This window comes from Dipodomys merriami, unplaced genomic scaffold (assembly GCF_024711535.1).
Source record: "Dipodomys merriami isolate MVZ:Mamm:240054 unplaced genomic scaffold, mDipMer1.0.p SCAF_20, whole genome shotgun sequence".
Taxonomy (NCBI): Eukaryota; Metazoa; Chordata; class Mammalia; order Rodentia; family Heteromyidae; genus Dipodomys; species Dipodomys merriami.
In genome coordinates this window covers 31,019,612-31,042,755 of record NW_027203382.1, presented here as the reverse complement: position 1 = coordinate 31,042,755, position 23,144 = coordinate 31,019,612, and the positions used below count along the sequence as shown (strand labels likewise).

The window sequence follows — 23,144 nt, the reverse complement described above, 5'->3', positions numbered from 1 at the left end:
GTTTCTCACTCAAAGATGATAAACCGAATTATCAAGAATTTTTTTCCTTATCTCTGGATTTCTCCATAACTGCTTTCTGCCTCCCCCTTTCTATGCCTCCTCTTTTCCCTTTATTCCTTTGGCCGCACACCTTGGACATAGTCCAATTCAGTGAAAACCAGTAGAAAAGACTGTCATTTTTCTCTCCAGAAAATCAAGGAATACACTGTCCGTAGTGTTTTTAACACGCATTTTTAGGCTACAAAAGAGGAAGGTGGTGCATCATTTTGTAAGCCATTTTCAACCCCCTTTGGACAGGTCTCTGTCCTAAAGCCCAGAAGAATGGTGAAGGAAAGGACTTGAACTACAGAACTTCACCAAAGCCCAATGCTGAGGCTTTCCTCCTAAAAACCTGCCCGGGGCCGGAGGCCTTTCTGAAGCTGCCACTGCCATCGAAAAATGAGGGAACTCTTGAAAGATTAACGCCACGATGTCCTGCAGGATTGAGGACAAGAACTGCACGCAAATACGACTTTCAGCAAAGTAGGAAGGGAGCGCGCGTTCAGCCAGGGAAGAAACCATCAGGGCATCCCAGCCGTGGTGCCTTAAAAGATGCCCCATCTCTACTGCCTCTCCCTCCTCCCCAACCTCCCCTCCCCATTTCCTACCCCCCCCTCCCGCCCCCGGGGATCCCTGGTCACTGCAGCGCCTTCCCCGCACCGGCACTGCGACGCACTGCGGAGTCGCTGGCCCGCCCTGCCGGGCTTTCCTAGCAGCCCAGCTCTGCCCGCAGCTTTCCCCGCAGTCGGCCGGCCCACGTCTCCTCCCACTGGGCGTCCCCCTCCCCCAGAGCTGCCGTCCGCTGGGGTGCGCAGCGGGGCATCCATCACCCCAGAGCCTTTGACGCACGCGAGCACACGAGCTCCCAGACTGAGACGGTCGCCCACCCTCCGTCCCTCCCTCCCTCCGCACCCGCCCCTCCTCGGGCTGCATTTGCATCACTGGCAGGCGTAGTGGGTGACGCGAGCGCCCCCCCCCGCCCCCTCCACACTCCCGGCGCATCCCGCCGGTCCCTCCAGCCCCGGTGACTCAGCTCCTCCCCCTCCACCCCCGCCACCCCCTCCCCCGCCGCGCGTGGGCGAGTGAGGTCCCCGCGTGCCCGGCTGGGGCATCTGCTGGGGCGTGCGGGTGTCTCTCCAAGCCAAGTTCATCTAGGTCTTCTGCACGCGGGCCCCACCGCAGACTGGCAGAAAAGTATGGTGGGTGGGTTCCCCGGAGCGGGGAGGGAAAGGCCGCCCAGAGAAGATGCCAGGTGGGCTGGCTCGTGGCCTCCGTCTGATCTGCTCCCCGCCTCGAACCCCCTCTCGGGGTGCCAGGCGGAGCTCCGCACTCCGGAGCGCCCCGTGGGAGGGTGGTGAGGACCGCGGGTGGGGTGGTGGGGAGCGAGGCGGGCTCCTACAAAGAGCCGCGGCCCCGCGGGGTTCCCGGCTCTCCGCCGTCCCTCCCATCGGGTTTCAGTGCACGAGTTTGGAAATTCTCGGTGTTTCCTTCGGGCTTCCGCAGCGTCGACCGCGGCTCGCTCGGCTCCCCGGAGCCCCTCCGAAAAGTTGAGCCGCAGGCTGCGAGCAGGGCGCGGGTCCGGCGGTCAGCAGGGGTTCTGGGCAGTCTGCTTTGAATCCGCTTTCCTCCCCGGGCCTCTCGGAACCCCGCGGGAAGCAGCGTGGAGACCCCCGCGTCCCGGCCGCTGTCCACCCGCCATCCCTGGAGAAGCCCCGGATACAGTGCCCCGCGTCCTCCGACCTACCCCCAGCCCACCCCGGGGTGGAGGCGGGAAGAATCCACCGGCCCGGTCGGAGCGCACCCCCCCCCCCCCCAGACGCTGGCCAGCCGCCCCCAGCGATCTGCAGCCGCTTTCCCGGAGCCAAACCCAGCAAAGTTGCGCTTCTGCACGGCTGCAAAAAGTTCCCCAGGCTACCACGCCGGGGCCTCGAGGCCAGGGAGGGAAATCTGGCGGGGCGCGTAGCCTCCGGGCTGCTATGGGGACCCCCGTACTCACCGCTCCAGCCGCCAGGGACCCCCCTGCCCCTGGGTGGTGTCAGCACTGCGGCCGCGGTGGCCGTCGCGCGCGCCGGTCGCGCTGGCTTCCCCGAGCCGCCTCCGTCTGCCACTCTCCCCTGCAGCGCGCGGAGTGGTGACTCCTCCGAGCGTGGCGGCCGAGGGGAGGGGAGGGGAGGGGCGGGGCGGGAAAGTGGCTCCGGGCTGGCACGCTGCGGTCCCCCCTCCCGTGCTGCAGTGCAGGGCGGGGGTGTGGCGAGAGTACACGCTGTGCGGGGAGGGAGTCACGGCGCGGGGGAGCAGGGCACCGCGCGCGCCTCGCCGCTTGCTTGGGGGAAGTCGCGGGGCTGAGGTGCCGCCGTGGCGTGGCACACGGCGTGGCAGAGCCACTGCGAATGGCAGGTGTTTGGGGGAGCAGTCGGGGCTCCAACTTTATGGCAAGGAGGAGAGGGAGAGGGGTGCCAGCCCTGAATCAGTCACTGGGGGGGGGGGGGGAGACACTGTGCGCGCGCGCTGAGCCACGCCCCGGGTCAGATCCAGCCAAACAGCAGAAAAGGATGACTGCGGGACTCAGCTAGTGGCGGGGGCGGGTAAGGGGGTGCCGCTCGTTTCTGGGCCTGAGCCTGACTTGCTAACTTTGGCTTGGCTTTCAGGACATCTCCAGGCAGGACTAAGTTGACCATCCACCCCGCCTCCCCACGTTGACTTAGAAGGCTAGAGAAAACTTGGGGTGCAGCAGTGGCAGAAGGAAAGGAACATCACTGGATGCCTGGGGGCTTCTCACGAGCCAGGTCGGGGCAGGCAGCTGTACTCAGCGCAGTTACTAGAAATGGCGTCTTAGGGAAAACTACTCAGTATTCAAAACAAAACAAAAAAAAAAAAAAGGAAAGAAAAAGAAAAGAGAGAGGGCTAGGTGGGAAAGGAAAGGAAAAAGGGAAGCCAGAAGGATTTTGCTGTGTTCTTTTACATGCACCCCCTTCCCTAACGTGCTGGACACCCCAACTTGGATTTTCTCATTCCAAAGCGCTCTCAGCCTGGGCGACCCAAACTCACCAGCGGGAGGAGGCCACACCCAAGCCCGCTGCACACCTGCTGGGTCCAGGCACCGGAGGGCGTCGCCTCCCTCCCGCCCCCGCCCCTGCCACCCACCCGGGAGGCAGCCAGGACGTCGGGACCCGGCTAGCTCCAGGCTCACTAGGAACCCACGGGTGGTGGAAAGTGGCTGCACCGGCGCGTGCCTTTCCCGCAATCATTACTCCTGTAGTGTGGACTCCCCAGACAAAGCCAGCGCGGCGCCAGCATAGGCTGCAGTGGGTGGAACTCACACACAGTCTCTGAGCAAATGTGAAAACACATTTGCACCACGGAATAGATGGGCGAAGGCGGGGCTGCGCAGATAGGGATGTGAGCGCTGGAGAGGACGAGCTAGCAGACGTCCACGGACTTCGGTCCCCAGCCCAGAGAGGCTGGTGGTCCACCCAGGACGGGTGCTGTGATTCCAGCTTGCTGGCTAGGTTTTGTGCCGCTTCACAGGAGGCCGTGGAGAGGAGAACATGGAGAAAGCCTGCTGTTGTCTCCGTTAGTTCTTTGATATTTACCACCAAGTGTGGTGTTAAGTGGTCAGGCGATGCAAACATTGTTGTCATCTGCACTCCGTGGATTCTTCTTTATGTGTTTTCTTATTTCATATTGAGGTTAAAATGCCTGTGCTGTTATCATATAATTGTAAAGAAATTATATGACCCTATGAGGGTACTTGTGAATTAGCATTGCAAAAAAAAGTGATTAAAAAAAAAAACCACATAAAGCTCATCTTGATCCCTCACATCCAATGCAAACAACAGTAAATAAGAGTTTCTACAGACTCAGGTACCCTGAAGGAGATGGTGCTTGACGGGAGGATCGTTGCTATGTCCAAATAATCTATTTGGAACTTCTGCTACTGTGAGTCATTAATCATCAGTCCTTTTCTATCAGATATGGTGCTGCTAATCTCCTTTACTCTGCAGCAAGGTTTTTTAAGATCTACAAAAACAAATGGAAAATTGAAGCATCTCTCCTTCCTTTCAGGTTCTTCTTTTTAGGAAGCTAGTCAATTCTTGCAAGATTTTGTCCACTTAATTGTAAATGTGCAGCTGTTGGATTAGCTTGTACATTTGGTGGTAGGGGTTCTTATATGGTGAAGACCCACCTACCGCAGTAGTAGGTAAGTCTTCTTGGTGGATGGGCTTCTTAATTTCTTTTTTTTTTCTTTTTTTTCCCCAGGGCTGAGGACCAAACCCAGGGCCTTGCACGCGCCGGGCAGGTGCCCTTCGGCTGGGCTAAACCCCCAGCCCTGTGCTTCTTAATTTCTAACTCAATAACACCAGGCTTCAACCACCATCTTCCTTCTGTAATTCTAGGAACTGCAAATCCAGACTTCTGACTCCCACAGCAAAGTGTGGTCCATACTTTTCCACATGGCCCTATGCTTTAGGGGTTTGCCTCATTATATGTTGTCTGTTACATGTTTCTTTTTAGTGATTGGTGTCAGCGTGGAGATACTAAACAATCCTATAAAACACAAAAGGAAGACTTGTAAAGAGCTTTGGGGACAGGATTGATACCAATGCAAACCTGAAAATAGAAATGAAGAAAAGAAGTCCCATTTCTGTCCTTTGATATTATGCTGCCTGGGTGTGACCTACACAACTTCACCAAAGGTCATTATAATATTATATAATATAAGTCAATATAAGTATAATCACAGAAGTGAGATGATCTAATGAAAAAAATAAAGGCTATAAAAAAACTAGTGAATTTTGGAGAAGTGGAGCTGGAAGCTAGTATGAGCAGCCCTACTTCTGCTGTGTGGTCATAAATTTCCTTTTTTTTTTGGCCAATCCTGGGGCTTGAACTCAGAGCCTGGGCTCTGTCCCTGAGCCTCTCTGTGCTCAAGGCTAGCGTTCCACCACTTAAGCCACAGTGCCACTTCAGGCTTTTTCTGCTTATATGATACTGAGGAATCGAACCCAGAGCTTTATGCTTGCCAGGCAAGCACTCTACCACTAAGCCACATTCCCAACCCATAAATTTCCTTTTTATACTTATACTCCTTCAGTCCTATCGGAGGACCTGGCACTCAGTACATATTCTGCAAACATTCCCTGATGTGAGTGGAACCATGTGTCAAGTTCCTTTGTGTAGAGAAAATAAGAAGGGGGTCTCCATATGTCCAATCCCACAAGTCCAGCATAGTTCCTGGATCATAGATAGTATTTGACATACTGCGGAAAGCCAGTATGCCTTCAGGATCTTAGAAAGCAAAAGAGAACCTTTAGGAGTTTAGATGGCTGGAAATGAGAATAATTAGCTTAGTAAAAGCCCCAAGTCCTAGAAGAATCTTTCTGCTCAAATGGACAAGGAAGAAGCTGCCTTCATAAGGTCAGAAAAAGGGAATCTGAAGAGGCTCCAGACTCCTCTGTTAGATCAGAGGGGAAGGCACTGTGTCATTTAGGAACATGTGCAGGAGTAGAGATGGAAGTCTTGGGTGGAGGGAATCCCATAAAAAGACTTTCTTGGTAGAAAGATAATATCTGGATTTTTTTCTTATTAAAAAGAAGAGAGAACAGGGTTCTTGTGGCTAACACTTGTAATCCTAGCTATTCAGGAGGCTGAGATCTGAAGATTGTTGTTCAGACCCAGCCTGGGCAGAAAAGTGCATGAAACATTTTTCTCCACATAACCATCTAAAAACCAGAAGTAGAGCTGTGGCTCAAAGTAGTAGAGCACTAGCATTGAGCACAAAAGCTCAGGGACAGCACCTGGGCCCTGAGTCAACCCCATGCCTGACAATGTGAGAGACAGAGACAGAGACAGAGACAGACAGAGAGACAGAGAGAGAGAGAGAGAGACAGACACACAGACACACAGAGACAGATAGGTGAATTTTAGAAAACTTCAAGCTGTTCATGGCTGAACCCTGGTTGTCTTTTTGAGAATATAATTTTTTTCTTCTGTGTACTTTGGTCTACATATCTAGAACTTTGTCACCTTGTCAATTGTCTAGCTTTAGTGCATGTGGCTAATGATGTATGTATGTAGAGGATGTCTTGAGGTCTCAGTCTTAGGAAGAGGAGCCCCTGATACCTGACTCATGGAATCATGTCACATGACACTTGGTCTTGAAACAGCCAGAAGAATTATGGCTGTGAGTAGACAAATTGCTACCCCAAGGATCTCAGTGATTGCACAATAACTGACTTAGAATAACAGACAAACCTCATCTGTCTAACCATATGAGCCTTTGCCTCCAGAAGAAGCATTGAACAACTGTGGCCTGGATGGCTAGACCAGTTTGTGGGCACACAGGGCTTGCACACTGGGGCCATGACCATGCAACCAGAGAAGGGCAGGAACTAACGACTAAGGATTTCAGTGTCCTCATTGTGGAGCGGTGTGTGTGTGTGTGTGTGTGTGTGTGTGTGTGTGTGTGTGTGTGTGTGTGTGTGTGTGTGTGTGTGTGTGTGTGTGTGTGTGTGTGTGTGTGCGCGTGCGCCCGCGCACTGAAACTCTAGGCCTGGTCACTGTCCCTGAGCTCCTTTTGCTCAAGGCTAGCACTCTACCACTTGAGCCACAGTGCTACTTCCAGCTTTTTCTGTGATTAATTGGAGATAAGAGTCTTATGGACTTTCCTGCACCAGCTGACTTCAAACCATGATACTCAGATCTCAGCCTCTTGAGTAGCCAGGATTACAGCCACCAGTACCTAGCTTGTGGAAGGTCAATTCTAATGAATGTTCTATACAATCTCCATATAATGTAAGGGTCTTAAGGCAGATGGAGCCCAATACCCACTGAAATCACTGGCTTATAGATTTATCACTTAGGACTTTGTTCCCTTCTCTGTCTAATGTTCCCTCCTGTGGAATCATTTCCCCAGGGAACTGCAGGTACTCAAATCCTAAGCTTATACCAACCAATCTGCCATATGAAGTGCCTGTAATCTGGCTCCAGGTTTGGCTTCTTTTCTGCCCATTATGCCAGCATTTCCCATCTAAACCTTACCTTAGATATTTTAGACCATCAAAGATTCACCAAATTTCTCTAATCTGGGCAGTTATTCATGTTATTATATCTATTGCCTAAAACACCAATGGCCATTTTCTCTCCTGTCCCTTGGCCAACCATTCTAGGCAAAAATGTCCTTAATGCCACACTCTGCTGGCTCTTAGGCTCAACGGTATAGACAGCTCCCATCACTTACCAGCTTGTTATAAATAATCCTGTCTCATTTCCTGTAGCACCACAGTCTGTGAGGACAAGGACATCAGATCTTGAACAATGTTAAATCCCACAAACTCTTCACTCACCACACATTGCATATGAGAGGTGCTAAATGCCTTTCAAATAATTGTTCAAATATTTAACTAATCAACATTGCTTCTTGAGCTTTGTTTTCTAAAATATGGATGTTTTCAAGGAAGTTTCCATATGAAGGATTCACAGATTTATAGTTTTCAAACTTACTTGGAAAACTAAAGCACTGACAATTTCCTGAGACATTTCCTACATTTGTGTAGTTTTCTTTGGATTTAGGTAAAAGGAAAAATGAGCTGGGCCCCGGTGTCTCATGCCTGTAATCCTCACTACACAGGAGGCTGAGACCTGAGGATCATGGTTCAAAGCCAGCCCAGGCAGGAAAAGCCATGAAACTATTATCTCCAATAAACCACCAGAAAACTGGAAGTGGTACTGTGGCTCAAGTGGTAGAGCACTAGCCTTGAGCTGAAGAGCTGAGGGACAGCACTCAGGCCCAGAGTTCAAGCCCCATGACCGACAAAATAAAAAAAAAAAACAGGAAAATGACTCCTTTGTGACTAAAGTAAACTCTCTAAACTTTTTTGAGGTCTTGTTTTCCTTCAATAACTTCTGCTGCCACTGTAAGTGCAACAGAAAATGTATGAATCATCTGTATCCAAATGATTTATAGCTCAAATCTGAATATTCCCACTGGGTCTTCTTTGTTTTCGCTGGTTGATTTTCCTTTTTAACATTCTACCACATGTCTATTAATGCCTTGAGTTCTATTAATTTATTTTCCTGTTAAAGGGAAAATTTTTGTTTCCATGTTTAGAATTTGTCTTGTATGATCTTTCTGCTCTAAATTAGTGTTCTAACCCTTAGCCTTTCTACTTTAATAAGAGACACCCTCATTTTCCTATATGATTTAGCTACTAAAATATGCATGTAGTAAGCTCTTGGGAAGTTGTGCTCAGTTCTATTTTTAGCATGATCTGAAGATATTGATGCTGACCAACTTTTAGGTCATAAATGGCTTCCTATTTTAAGAAGCGGCAGCACTGTGAATGTTAATGATGGAAACATTTTTATTAATAGTTCACCTGATTTGTTTTCTCCTTTTCTACCTTTAGATAAAGAAAGCTGTTCCTTGCTAATAAAAGTATTTAAGGAGGCAACAATGCTCAATAGGAAATGTACTCATTACCTTGTCCATGTAACTGTAACCCCTCTGTACAGCATTTTTACAATAAAAATCTTACAAAAAGTATTTAAAATACTACCCTTCCCCACCCATACTACCCTCAACCCCATGACAAGGATTCTGGCATCCTAATAACTATTTTCTGAATAACAATACATCCTAAGTGGATATTAAATCTTCCATGAGCTCATTTGTATATAAATTGGCCCCGAGGTTCTTTTATATGGCACTTGAGAGGTCAAGTGAAGCTTAATATCTCTTTCTCAATGTATTACCAGGGTTTTGCTACAAATCCTAAGGAGGTAGCTTTTTACCTCTATAAGTGATATAAAGTCAAATCCAGCTCATGCCAGGCTATTGTCAACTCCAAGAAAGGGAGCTGGAAGTCTGTTGTGTGTTAGGTTTAAGCTATAGTTTGCCTGCATTTGTATAAAAAGTTCTGTTTGGGCTACAGACCACTTGCTGGCTCTCAGAAGTGTAAGGAAGAAGCTTCTATACTGTGCATTTACTCACAGGAAGTGGTGTCTTACCACTAATGTGGACCTCGAAGTTTGGGAGGAGTTCTATCTTGTCTCTCTGGCTAACTACCTCAGATGGTGTCTTAAGCTCTATAAACTCATTTCTAAATAAGCTGCTCATCTCTGAAATGAGCTAGCTTGTGTTTCTGGGGATGTAGGTACAGGGACATTTTAGCAAAGCAGGAAGTGCTGCAGGATTTCCATTAGAAAAGCACATTCTTAAAACAGATTTTAAGAGCACTCCTTCTGGCTGTGCTAGAGACAATGGGAAGTAACAGAGAACATTCCCTACTATTTCATAGAATGATCAGTTTAGATTTTCTTAGCAAATCCAGACTGGTGAAGACAGAGACCACAGAGATCAGTTTCCACGAAGTACCAGAATGTGGCCAGAACATGGCACATATGCCAAAAGTCACCTTTGTAAAATACAACTTCCAAAGCCTCTTCTAACTTACCTTATTTCCAGAATAAGACAAGGCTCAGGACTCACAATGGCCCAGTGAAGTTGTGGATGGAATGAGGAGCAGGGGACTCAGGGGTCAGTGCAGGTGGGCGGCACTCCCAGAGGTATGTAGTGAGACCTTAGAGTCCCAGAAAAAACAGAGGTCAGGGTCAATTTAGGGGAGAAGAGACTGGAACTGCCATCACACACACACACACACACACACACACACACACACACACACACACACACACACACACACACACACACACACACACACACACGGCTGAGATTGGGAGGATTGTGGTTTCAGGTGAGCCTGGGCAGAAAAGTCCCTGGGACTCCATCTCAATAGAGAATAGCTGGACACAGTGGCACCTGTCTGCATCCTATCAATGGCACAAAGCTTCAAATAGGCAGATTATAGTCCGGGTGCATGATCCTATCTCAATAATGACCAGCACAGCTAGGCTCAAGTCTGTGATCCCAGCTATTTGGGAGATGGAAGTCAGGGGATCCTAATTTGAAGCTAGTGCAGGCATTGAAGTTGGTGAGACTCCATCTCAACCAATGGCTGAGTACAGTAGCATGCATCTATCATCCCTAGCAACATAGATCACAGCTCAGACTAGCCTGGACATAAGGCAAGACCTTATCTCAAAAATAATGAATACAAAAGGGGCTGCAAGTAGGCCTCAAGTAGCAGACTGTCTTCCTAGCAAGCATGAGGCCCAGAGTTCAATACCCCAATACCAAAATCAATCAATCAATCAATAAGAAGCAGACTACAGGACTGGGGGCATAGCTCACTGGTAGAGTCCCCACCTTCTAAATATAAGGTTTTAAGTTCAAACCCAAGTACTTCTAAATAATAAATAAGAAGGATGTGTAGCAAATGGAATGGTAAGCCAGGGTACTTGACTGGCATGCCTGCCAGGACCATGGGGAATGAATGTGAGGATGGAGGGCTCATGTGTGCCAGTCAGAGCTCCGCATTCCAGCACAGCAGTGACAACTAAAGATGTCAGAAGGCTGGCAGGAATGGGAAGGGCACACCCTTGAGAGACGCCCTGAGACAAGAATCCTTCTCTAGGACTCCCACAGCCCCAGCAAGGGCTAGGCTGATGATGGAGCTGCTCAGACAGATGGAGCGGCCATCAAGTCAGACAGATGGCCTGTAAGAGGACAGCAGCCCCGGTCCTCCTTGGTTGATTCTCAAAGCATATGGTGTTGCTATAGAAAATCTGTAGCTCAGATTCTTGGCCTTTTACTGCTCATTTCTTACCAAAAGCTAAGAGGTATCTATTAAGGATTTGAAAATCATGTAATATGTCCATTCAATACTTTGAATGTTACACCTATATTGTGCCAGCTGTTATATCTACATTGTACCAGCCCATCTAGGAGAGCTTTGTACTAAAGATGCTTTGCCTCTTTTTCTTCCATACTTTGCGAATTTTATTAACTGTTCTTATGTATTTGTTTTATAGCAACAGCATGTATATGATGACATTGTAAGAAATAGTCTTATCAATGTTGAGGTAGCAGAAAGTGCTTTATCCCTTATTTAATTAGAACAAAAGAACTTTTCTTTCAATTCTTAGCATCAGTTGAAGATGGGGACAGGAATGTGGCTTGGTGGTAGAGCATTTGCCTAAACCTATACAATATGTTGGGTTCAATCCCCAGCATCACACACACACACACACACACACACACACACACACACACACACACACACACACACACACACACACACACTCACTCACATACACACAAAGTTATATACATCTCTTTAAATCATTAATTTGATCCAAGTCATATTTTATCTTTTGATGGAGGTTTTGCCTAAATGTCTCCCTTGAGCTGTTCAGAATATAAATATAAATAATGAAGAATATAGTTGGGTCCTGGTGGCTCATGCTTGTAACTTCAGCTACATGGGAGGCTAAGCTTGGGAGGATTGTAGTTCTAGGCCAGTTTGGGCTGGAAATAAAAAAAAGTTCTCAAGACTTTATCTCAATAGAAGAAGCTGGGTGTGATAGTACAGATCCATCATCCCAGCTGTGACAGCAGTGTAAAGTAAGCAGATCGTAGCGTAGGCACACCCCAGAGGAAAAAGCAATACTCTTGTCTCCAAGTAGCCAGTAAAAAAGGGCTAGAGGTGTGGCTTCATTGCAAAACACCTTTCTTCCTTAAAGGCTTAAGAAGTTACAAATATATTTAATAAAATAAGGAATATTTTTAAGAAAAGAAAATCAGATCAACACCAAAATAAAGTAAAACAATAAGCTTTCCACGAAGCAGGGACATGTGCTTTAGCCTGGCTTTTGAAATTCCTGGTGCTCAGTGACAGAAGAAACAGGATTTATTGTGATTCCATCTGATTGCTGATGCCAGCTATTTATGAAGGCATGGTTTTTCTTGACAGTGAACTCTGAGAGCAGTCTCTCTCCTACTATTTCTAAGGGGCCATAAGTGACAGAGTGGACTGCTTCTCAACCCCTACACAGAGTATTGTGTGTTCTATAATGTCAGCCACAATATAGTTACTTTTAAAAACAGGCAGGAGCACATGAAAATAAGACAACAGAGAAAGCTGGTTATAAAACCTTACGAAATGTCCCTTCCATTAGTCTCCTGTGTGGATAAATAGATGCCACCATTAAGATGACACAAACCAAGAATTCTAAAACCAATCCCATTGCTGGGTACAATAATCCCCCTTTCAAAGACTCTCCTAAGTGGAACACTACAAACAATGCCCAAAAAGTGTGTAACACAGTATTACTTACAGCAGCACAAAACAAAGGAAACATCCTAGATATCTAACATTAGGAGACTGTCTTAGAGTATTAACGTACACCTATGTGATACATCTTGCACATCATTCAGATGCTAGAAATAAAGACTTCCTAATACATCAAGAAACAATCAAATTATAGCAGGAGAAAAGCCCAGCATTCTATATGCAATGTGATCACCCCTTATACCATGCCTTGTAGCAGCACTTGAAATATGTGAAATATTCAAACTAGGAAATTATTTTATGGTTAAATGAAATCTTTCCTTCTAATAGAAAGAATAAATTTAAAGTTCATGATAGTTGTTACCAAATATCTATGGTACCATTTCTAATAGAAAGAATAAATTTAAAGTTCATGATAGTTATTACCAAATATCTATGGTACCATTATGCTTCATTTGTCTGCCTAGCTCGACAGATTTTGTTCTTTAGCAAGTCTTTGATTTCTAAGACTTCTGGCTGGCTATACTCTCATAGGTGTGTAGGTATCTTACCCAAGCTCTTTCAATATAAAACATTTCAAATATTTTTTTCATATTTTTGTCATAGGTTGCTGTTTTATTTATTTTTAATTTCATACTTGTTTTGTTCCAAGAAAATTTTATTGGGCATGGGATAATGTTCTTATTTGTTGAAGCTACATACAATAAAGATTCAAATCTTGAAGTCTTGTTTATGTTACATACCATAATTCCAGAGAGCCAAACATTTATACATTTTTTTCCAGTGAAGTTGAAAGTGTAGTACTAAACAAGCCTATCAAAAACAACAAAACCAATTTTCTAAATATCAAAGGCAGTAATAAATTACAAGGTTTGCTTTTCTTTTTGAATTTCTTTTAGAGCATTTCTTACGAGGAAAAATGAGAGGGAATAGCTTTCTATGTTGTTCTTTTGATTACTCTTACGTACATTTTTCTTTGAATTTGTTTGTATTTGATCTTAAAATCACTTTAGCAATGAAAATAACAGTTAATAGAGGATTTTGATTGAAAAGAGGAAAGGTGAGGGGAAAGTGGATCGCCACCTTCTGACCATCTCTCTCCAATTCCTGCCAAGATATAAACTTGCTTTCTGTTATGAAGGATTAGGGAAGAAAACTAAAGATGTCAAGCCTTTGCCCAGACCTGAATTGTAAACTCCTAGTAGCCAGAAACAAATTCTCTCTGCCTTGCTCCAAGTAGGACCAAGCTCAACACCCCATTACTAGGTACACAAATAGGTGGATTTGGGGAAGTATGGAGCAAAGATTATGCAATAAACAAATCTAAAATAGAGATCCTTAAGCAAGTGGACTCCCTCCAATAGAAGCAACCGTTTGTATCACATGTTTAATACACATTACTTACTCTTTCTTAGTGGGTGTTGTGTTGGTTTTTGTCTGTTTTGTCATGTTTTCCCTCTGAGGCAGCTCCTATATGTGGAGGAGCTGGCATGAGTGAGGGGTTGCCCTTACTTTGAGATTTGGAATCTACTTTCTTTTCCCATCCTTTCTCATATTTCTGCTCCACACTTCCCTCTTCCTTCCTAGCATCTAATGTGAACTGTCATGTCCCCTCCACATCCCACAGTTAAGACTCCTTATTGAATATACAACAGATACATGGAGAGAGGGCTGTCTCATCAGCAAACTGTTGCTCTCTGCCTTTCTGTTATTTCCCTCCCTAATTCTCACTCTTTTATTGTTTCAATTCACTTTATTCTTTTCTTATAGGTTATGTATCTTTTTTTTTCAGAATCCCCCCTCCCCTAGGTTATGTACCTCTTGATCAACAAAGCTCATAGACACTTCCCAATTACTCTGTAAAACTCTTTTAAAAGTTGTGTATACCTCTTCAAGTGTGTTTTTTAAACACTCAAAGCTTTGGAAAGTTCTTTAAGAATTAAAGGCAAGTCTCTGGCAGAGTCAAAGTTATACAATTATAGTGTTGAATAAAAATATTATAAAAAGAAGATTATCTGTATCTCTTGGTGTTGTTAGTTATAAACAAATATCATTATAAAAAGAAGATTATCTGTATCTCCTGGTGTTGTTAGTTATAAACAAGAGCCTATGAGACAGGACTATACCAGAGCATATTCAAGAGCCCACTGACCTTCTGCGAGTTGTGCAGGGCCAGGTTTAGAGCCCACACAGTGGGAACTGACTGCCCAAACCACCCCATGGGAAGCAGTGGTGAAGACTACACGGCCATCAGTGCGGGCACTGATATCATGACTCCACTACTGATACAAGGCCAGAAATCCCACTTCTGTTGCCCTTAAAAAGCTAGGCACATCAGCCCAGCATGGTAGCATACACTTGTAGTTCCAGCTATTCATAAGACAAAAGCAGGAGGAGTTTGAGTTTGAGGCCAGCCTGGACAAAGTTAGTAAGACCCTATCTCAAAAAGGAAATGTAAACAAAATGATTGTAGTTTAAAGTTGAGTGGTAGAACACTTACCTAGCAAGCATGAGGACCTGGGTTCAATCCTCAGTGAAAAAAAAGTCATGCTCTCCACCCCCTCACCCCCACAACTTCCATAGTTGCAGCACAGTGTATGCTTTCCCACATTTTTTTCTTTTAAGTCAAAGCTTTTCACAATGGTATCCTAGGGTTGGCCAAATATAGGACACATATCTAAGCTTTTGCTGTAAGGAAAACCATGAAGGTGTTTCCTGTTTCTCCCTAAAAAGGGTAGATGGCAAGATAGGGAATTCCACAAACTCATGGGCCAATAGAGTAAAGCAAAGATGCCCTGACGGGAAGGACAGGAACACACTAAGACTGAATTAAGATTTACTCATGACCAGTGTGTGGACTAATGTTACCCTCCACCTCCAGCAGGTCCTTCGTTCATCCATGGAGTTGGCAAAGTGTGCAGGTGGTCCTGTGGGTGGCAGGGGACATGGTATGCAGATGGGATGACCCTGTGGTCTATGGCATGTAAATCTGAACACCTGCCTCATGCTCAGAAAAGTCAATGCAATTCAAGAGAGATATTACTTTGCTCTCTATACCTCTGTGAGCCCTGACTTGGGTTTAATTAAAAGCAACCCCAGGGGCTGGGGGTTTAGCCCAGAGGAAGGGCGCCCGCCCGGCCCACGCAAGGCCCTGGGTTTGGTCCTCAGCCCTGGGGGGGGGGGGAAGCAACCCCAAAGACTTGGCTAACTGCCATGATGAGAAACTTGTTTATACCTTTGGTCCTTTCATCTTCATATTGGCCTAGGCCCACAGTCTTTGCCTATTTCTCAGGATTTCATGTCAAATTCCCAGACAGAAGCTGGAGTAGAAATCGTGCAACTGCAATTTTTTCCAGGCACAATCAGACCTTAATTCTCAAGTTCATATAACTACTTTTAAGATTCCCTCCTCATTCTCTCTTTCTCATATTATAAAAAGTACAAATACAGTCATACTTTCAATGCATATATGTGAAAATGGAGCCAGGTAACTTGAAGGGCTGGGTGGGGTTAAAGTAGATGGAGGGAGAATGAAGAAAGAGATTACATTGATCAAGATCCCTTGTACTCGTAAACCAATATGTTGAATTGAAATTCACTTATACAATGACATAAACATAATAAAAACAGGGCTGGAATTAAGGAAGTGAAGGGGAACAAAAATGGTGAGACAAAGGACAAGGGGGGAATCAATGCAGCAATACTCACAAGACAATCTGTTGGAAATTATCTGTACAACTTGGCGGGTTGGGGGAAGGAAAGAGGGAGACAAATAAGGGAGGGGGTAACAAGTTCAACTTGTAACTGTAAACCCTCTGTACATCACCTTGACGAAAGAAAGGAAGAAAGAGAGAAAGAAAGAGAGAAAGAAAGAAAGAAAGAAAGAAAGAAAGAAAGAAAGAAAGAAAGAAAGAAAGAAAGAGAAAGAAAGAAAGAAAGAAAGAAAAAAAGAAAGAAAGAAAGAAAAAAAGAAAGAAAGAAAGGAAGGAAGGAAGGAAGGAAGGAAGGAAGGAAGGAAGGAAGGAAGGAAGGAAGGTTGGTTTATCAATGTTAAGACCTACAAAACTATTAGCCTCAGGGACAAAGAAAATTCAGGAACATTCAAATAATTTCAGTTAAACACGACTTTCTGATTGGTGTACTAATAAGATTTTAAAAATTAAACTCAAATATACTCTAAATGTCATGCTGATCTTTGCACAAATGCATGTTGACCTCTTTTAGCATATGTCTGGATGAGCATTTGCTCAAAACATCTAAAGAGGGAACACATTGGTATAAAGTTTAGGGGGCATCTTTTGGATACTATTTAACCCAACAGGTGGCAGGGCTTCAATACATTTATCCCCCAAAATAAGAGCCTCCAGAGGAGAAAGGATACCTGTTATGTATTCATTTTAGATATAACTGTAAATATGCCCCAAATACAATACAATTGGAGGGATAGGGAAGGGAAGTTTCATCCCCTTTTGAACATGTCCTTTACTAAGCCAAATGAAGTTCCTTGTTGGAAATAAAGATGACCAATCCAGCATTCAAGAAACTGCTAAGAAAATATGTAGAAATGACTTCAGTTACTTGATGCTGATAAAGTAATTAAAAAAACTGTATTGTTCATTATAAGATAGGATTTTGTGGAAATGATTTAATACCTGCACAGTACAAACATTCCAAATTTGAATGGATGAATAAGATCATGGGAAAGTATTATAAGGGAGCTACATGTACTTAATTTGAAAGTGTGTTGAGATTTGCTTTGTGACACTAATTTCAAATTTCAGCTGCTAGTCATACTCATAAGATAAATCACCTGCAAAATTTATTCTGATCTAAATTTAATTTTGTAACTAGGCAAAGATAGTATTCGCTAATGGCTGGAATATTCTCCCTTTACTCTTAAAAATTCTTAATCTACATGTATATTCTAATAGGTAGCTACAAGTATGTCTTTTCCAACATTTTTAATAAATTTTAAGCTGTTGTTTCCTAGAAATAAACACATAGTCAGCTGTGCCTGTTGGGACAAATACATCTGACTTTCTTTGGGGCTGGCTTTGGGTGTATAAGGAAGGTCTGGTGTTATTCCAGTAGTAAAGCACCTACATGTCACAAAGACTTCATTCCAGAGATGATGTGGACCTCAGGGTAGATTAAGGAAATAAAATGTGCTCTACTTGGAGCAGGTCATAATTTTCCATGATACCCAGATAATGCCTGCATTATTCAGTTATTTCAAATGAGGTACCCTAGCCTAGCCATGGAGACAGTTCTATAACCCTCCACAGTATCTCTCTTTCTTCCATAGCCAATTTCCTGTCTGCACCTGTACCCCTGGCATTAATCCAGACAAAAAGCCTGGCTCAGAGAAATATTTATCCAATATATAAATGTGTGAAAACAAAGTAAAACAAAAATCTACAGTTCACTGTGAGTGTTGAGCAAAATGGTAGCTCCAAACTGCAACTAGTAATACATCTTTTATTATTATTATTATTATTATTATTATTGTAAAGGACAAACTCATAGTAAAAGTATTTCCTACAAAATAATTGTGGAGAATAAAAACGTTAAGTGATCTTTGACTAGTTTAGCTGAGTTAAATGATCAACCCTACCATGAGTCAATTAACTTTCTCTCAGTCTACCTTTGAAAGCTGCATAAGCAACTCCGGAATCATAGGACTGAATTATCTACTATATGCTGTGATGGCTGGTACATTCAGGACAAAAAATGTATTTCTCTTTCATAGACTAACATTACATCACAGAGCTGTATCAATCAAGATTTGTTGAGTGATGTGACATAAACTTGTGACCTGCAAAGATAATGACACCTAAAACAGAAAAGATTCACTGTCTTCAGATATAGATATTAGCTTGAACTTTTAAAAGCCACAAAAGTCATCTGAAATTCTTGAGTGTTCTACTATTTTTGCCTGTGTTAAAAAATCAGTAATTAAGGTATGTTGTATTGTCTTCAGGTTAAGGTAACTTTATAAATGAAATGGTTAGAGAAGCTCTGACTCAAAGATCTCTCCCTCAGTGTTAAATGGATAAAATGTCACTGCAAAATTTCCATATTATCTAGTATTAATATTTTAATATTAGCATAATACCAATATATACCATACAGCATGGTACACTATAGATTTAGGATATGGTTTGAATTTTTTTTGGGGGGGGTCTGGTCGTGGGGCCTGAACTCTGGGCCTGGGGGCTGTCCCTCAGCTCTTCAGTTCAAGGCTAGTTCTCTACCACTTGAGCCACAGCGCCACTTCCGGCTTTTTTCTTTTTGCTTATGTGGTGCTGAGGAATCGAACCCAGGGCCTCAGGCTTGCAAGGCAAGTGCTGAGCCACCTTCCCAGCCCATATGGTTTGAATTTTTAACTGTCTCTGAGGTACAAGACTTGGTCCTCAGGCCCATATGCTGCAGGGGGAAGTTGTGCCTGGATGAAGTCCTGAACTTGCATGCTTTCTATACCCCAATCACATGACCTCAGGTAGACAAAATACAACCACCCATTACTCTGCAGAGAATAAACAAACACAATATATTTTGATATGAGGCAAACATCCTTATTACAGATAATATAGACCACCTCCAGAAAATAGATCACTATTTTCTATGTTGATATACTTCATCTGGCTTTTGTGTGATGCCTACATGTTTATGGATTTTTCAAATTTAGTTTACAATGTAGTTTTCCATGATCATATCCATGCTCTATTCTATGACCTGCTCCTCTCACTTAACATTAGTTCAAAGTTCTTCTGTTATATTGGAATTGTATAGACATTTCTCATTGCTGCATTGAATGGAATGCATAATCATGTTTTCATATTTATCACTGTTGATAGTTTTTGTATTCTGTATTTTTGCTGTGTTGGGGATTGAACCCAGGGCCTTGCACATAGTACTCAAGTGCTCTATCCCCAGCCATTTTCAACATTTCACTATTTAGGTAATGCTGTGATAGATACCTTTGTTGATTAAATTTTATTAGCCCTTTGGCTATTTTCAAGGATTTCTAGAAGAGGAATCATGACACCTAAAGTCTTAAACACCCATGATATAAATTGTTAAATCATACAATTTAATTCTTTATCTAGACCATTACCCCCTCCATTTTCAACATCTGAGTGTTATCTCTTACATATATCTACTGATTTGGTAAGAAAAATGTTTTCTATTATATTTTATTACCCATTTCTTTATTACAACAGTAGTTGAACATTATTTTTATATTAGCTAAGCAGTCATATGACATTCTCTGTGAATTTTTTTATGCATTGAATATGAAGGCCTACATTTTCTTAATTATTTGTGTGAATATTTTATAAAGATACCTTTTATTTGTTACATTTGCTGCACAGTACCATTGTTTAATAATTCTTTGTGTTGGTTATATGTTTCATATTAAACATTTTAATTTGCATATAGTCCTAAGCAGTGATACTTTACTTGGTGACTGGCCTGCATATTACTTTATTGTATTTTCTTCCAGGAAAACAGCAGAGAAGTCTGGATGCATGCCTTCCTGTGGCTTTCTCTAGGAGAAATATCTATCTATATTTGATGAGTAAAAATACATTTCCAAACTTTGCACTCATCTTGATTTTAGTCTTCCACCTGGCATAACTCTGACTTGGTTTGTATCATGACCTTGGGCACTTGGACTCCAGAACAACAGATAAAATGAAATAATAAAAATGGGACTTTATAGACAGGTGTTAGTGCCAGAGTCTTAAATGCTTTGGAGGTTTTGATCTGCAATTAGGAAAGATATATTAAGGTGGTAAATCCTGGACTGAAAAATAAAAAGCAACAGAGGAATTAAGGAATGGATGAATAATCAAGGATCAAATGGAGGACGGACTGTTGCTGTACCAGTGCATAGTGTAACCCTTATGAGAAAATCCTATTATTCCATGAGCTCATCTCAGCCAGTCAGCTACCCAGGCTCTGATGGGAGAACTCTGGATCCCATCCAGGACGGTCTCATTGTCGTCTTGGGTCTTTGCTTACTTGTGGAAGCGAAGATGGTCACTCCAAGTGGGGACCAAATAAAGAGTACAATTTGTTCAGGTATTTTTAGCTTTTTTTCAACTCCACACATTTTACGAGAATGTATTTTAATAAGTTGGGCAACATTTGACAAACATTTGACAACATTTGACTATCAGTGATAGTACTTAGAACAAGGACTAGTACTGGTCAAGTGTTGCTGTGCCAGATTTTATTTCAGATGCTTCAATAACTCTATGAGGTAGGTGTCAGATGGGTCACATTTTACAGAAGATGAAGCCAAAGCGTAGAGAAATTGGATCAATGGATCATGTGGCAGCATGAACTATAAGGTAAGATTCAACATTAGCCAGCTGGCTCCCAAACCTCTGCTCCTCATGAGTATGATGTACTGTTTTCCTGATACTTTTTTCTGTCTTAAAAAACAATTAATATTACTAAAGCTATATGACAAAACTATGCAGACTTTGTTCAAAGGAGGTATGAAAATTAAGCAACAATAAATGTCTAAGGCAGGCAAGTAGTCGCCGAAGCCTTAGCTTTACTTGCTGCTTCTAGGAAAATATTGAGTGTGAAACAAAACTAAAAGCAAAAATGTCAAAAACTCAAATGAAGAAAGGAAGGGAGGAGAATGAAGTTACAAAATTCAGTGTAATTCCTACAAAAATTAAGAAAAGTGAGGGAAGGGTAGGCTGAGAGGGATGAGGGAGGATGTTGACATGGGTGACATTGATCAAGATGCACTCATAAATGACATTGTTAAATAACAACTCCTTCGTACAGCTACTTAAAGATAATGAAAATGTATTTTTAAAATGTCAAACTCAAGAAGCCACAAAAAATAACTTGTTTCCACCTGGTCTTCCTGGCTTCCAACCTAAAGCAACACGTGTAATGACAGCTCATTAAATACAGTACAGCATGGAAGTGGGTTTTCTCCTCTCTCCTGGCTCACCTATGGCAGGGACTCCTTTTCCATCATCCTGTTGACGATTACCCAGCCTTTGGGGGAAAATTCTTATCAATAATAAGCTCTCAAAGTAGTAATATAGCCTTTTACTTATGTGGATAGTTTTTCTCCCCTTGCTTTTTAAAAAATTAATTCACAGTTTTTCATAGTCTGGAGGCTAGAAATGCAGGATTGAGGCATTGTGGATTTAGTTTCTCCAAAGACTTCTCTCCCTGGCTTGAATATGGTCTTCCTTCTCTACATAAAAAATCTCTCTCTCTCTCTCTCTCTCTCTCTCTCTCTCTCTCTCTCTCTCTCTCTCTCTCTCTCTCTCTGTCTCTGCCTCACACACACACACACACACACACACTACACCTTTAACAGTTCTTTTAATTTCATTTAAAATTAATAGATGAAAATCATATATACTTATGTACAACACAAAGTTCTGAAGTATATATATATATATATATATATATATATATATATATATATACATATATACATATATGTCATGAAATCAAGCTAATTAACATAGGCACTGCCTCACATATCTATCATTCTTTGTGGTCAAAATGTTCTTAGTATCATTTCCTTAAGTTAGACTTTGCTTATAATGATGACGTATACATTAGAAAACCTAATCATGTTCTTATGAATTATGTTTCAATTTCATGAAGGTAAAGCAATCAGCTAAGTGCTTTAGCCCCAAAGTAGAAACAATCCAAATGGAATCACCGATGTGGCTGGACACCTTGATTTCTTCATTTTTTTATTGTAAAGGTGATCTACAGAGAGGTTATAGTTACATAAATAAGGGAATGAGTATATTTCTTGTCAAACATTGTTACCCCCTTGTTTTCTTCTGCTTTTCCTCCCCTGACTCTCTTCCCCGCAAGTTGTAAAGTTCATTTCCAACATAGTGTCTTGTGAGTATCACTATTGCATTGGTTCACCCTTTGTCCTTGATCTCATCATTTCTGTGATTCTCCTTCCCATCTGCAAATCAGAAAAACTTGTATAAACCTTGATTTCTATTCACACTATGGATGCACTGCAGTCTTGGAAGGCACAGACTACAACTATTGACTGCCACTTAGATGAACATCACAAAGCACAGAGAGTAAAAGAAGCAAGAAAGAGCATATATTTTATGATTTCAGCTATAGTTATATGAAATTCAAAATCAGGGAAAACTAATCCTTGTCAGTAGGAGTCCAACTGGGGTCATTCTTGGGATTAGGAATAGTGGTGGCTGGTGAAGAGCAAAAAAGCTTTTGACTGGGTACCTAGGTGTTGAGATACTTCCTTCCTTCTTTCCTTCCTTCCTTCTTTCCTTCCTTCCTTCCTTCTTTCCTTCCTTCCTTCCTTCATTCTTTCCTTCCTTCCTTTCTTCTTTCCTTCCTTCCTTCCTTCTTTTTCTTCCTTCCTTCCTTCCTTCCTTCCTTCCTTCCTTCCTTCCTTCCTTCCTTCCTTCCTTCTTCCCCTTCTTTTTTCTCCCTTCTCTCCCTCCCTCCCTCCTTCCTGCCCTTCTTTTCTCTGTCTCTCCCTCCCTTTTTCCTCTCCCTTCTTCTCCCTCTCCCTTCCCCTCCCTCTTACATCACCGGGGACAGGGCCTCACACTCCTTCTATCGCACGTGCCACACTCTCAGTCTATTTTGCTTTAATTTGTTTTGCATTTAGGGTCTTGCATTTTTGTCTAGGCAAGACTTGTTCTTCAATTTTTCTGCCTCCACTTCTGTAGTAGCTTAGATTACAGGCATGAGCCACTACCCTCAGCTGGAAGTTTCTTTTCTTAATCTGAGTGCTGGTTACTGAAGTGTGTTCACTTCGTTGAAAATTTATCAAGCTAGAGGTTCAAAGCCAGACCAGACAGGCAAGTCTGTGAGACTCTTATCTCCAATAAGCTACCAAAGATGCCAAAGGTGTTGCTAGGGAGC

The 23,144-nt window shown here is 43.1% G+C and overlaps 1 protein-coding gene across 1 annotated transcript in view; it reads right to left on the bottom strand.

Moving 5' to 3' along the window:
* Positions 1–2,151, bottom strand: part of LOC138833018 (synaptic vesicle glycoprotein 2C) — a 144,412-nt gene extending 142,261 nt beyond the window's left edge. The window contains exon 1 of the mRNA XM_070031375.1: positions 2,036–2,151. The gene's annotated coding sequence lies outside the window, so the exon portion shown is untranslated. The remainder of the gene's footprint in view (positions 1–2,035) is intronic.
* Positions 2,152–23,144: the final 20,993 nt, after the last annotated feature.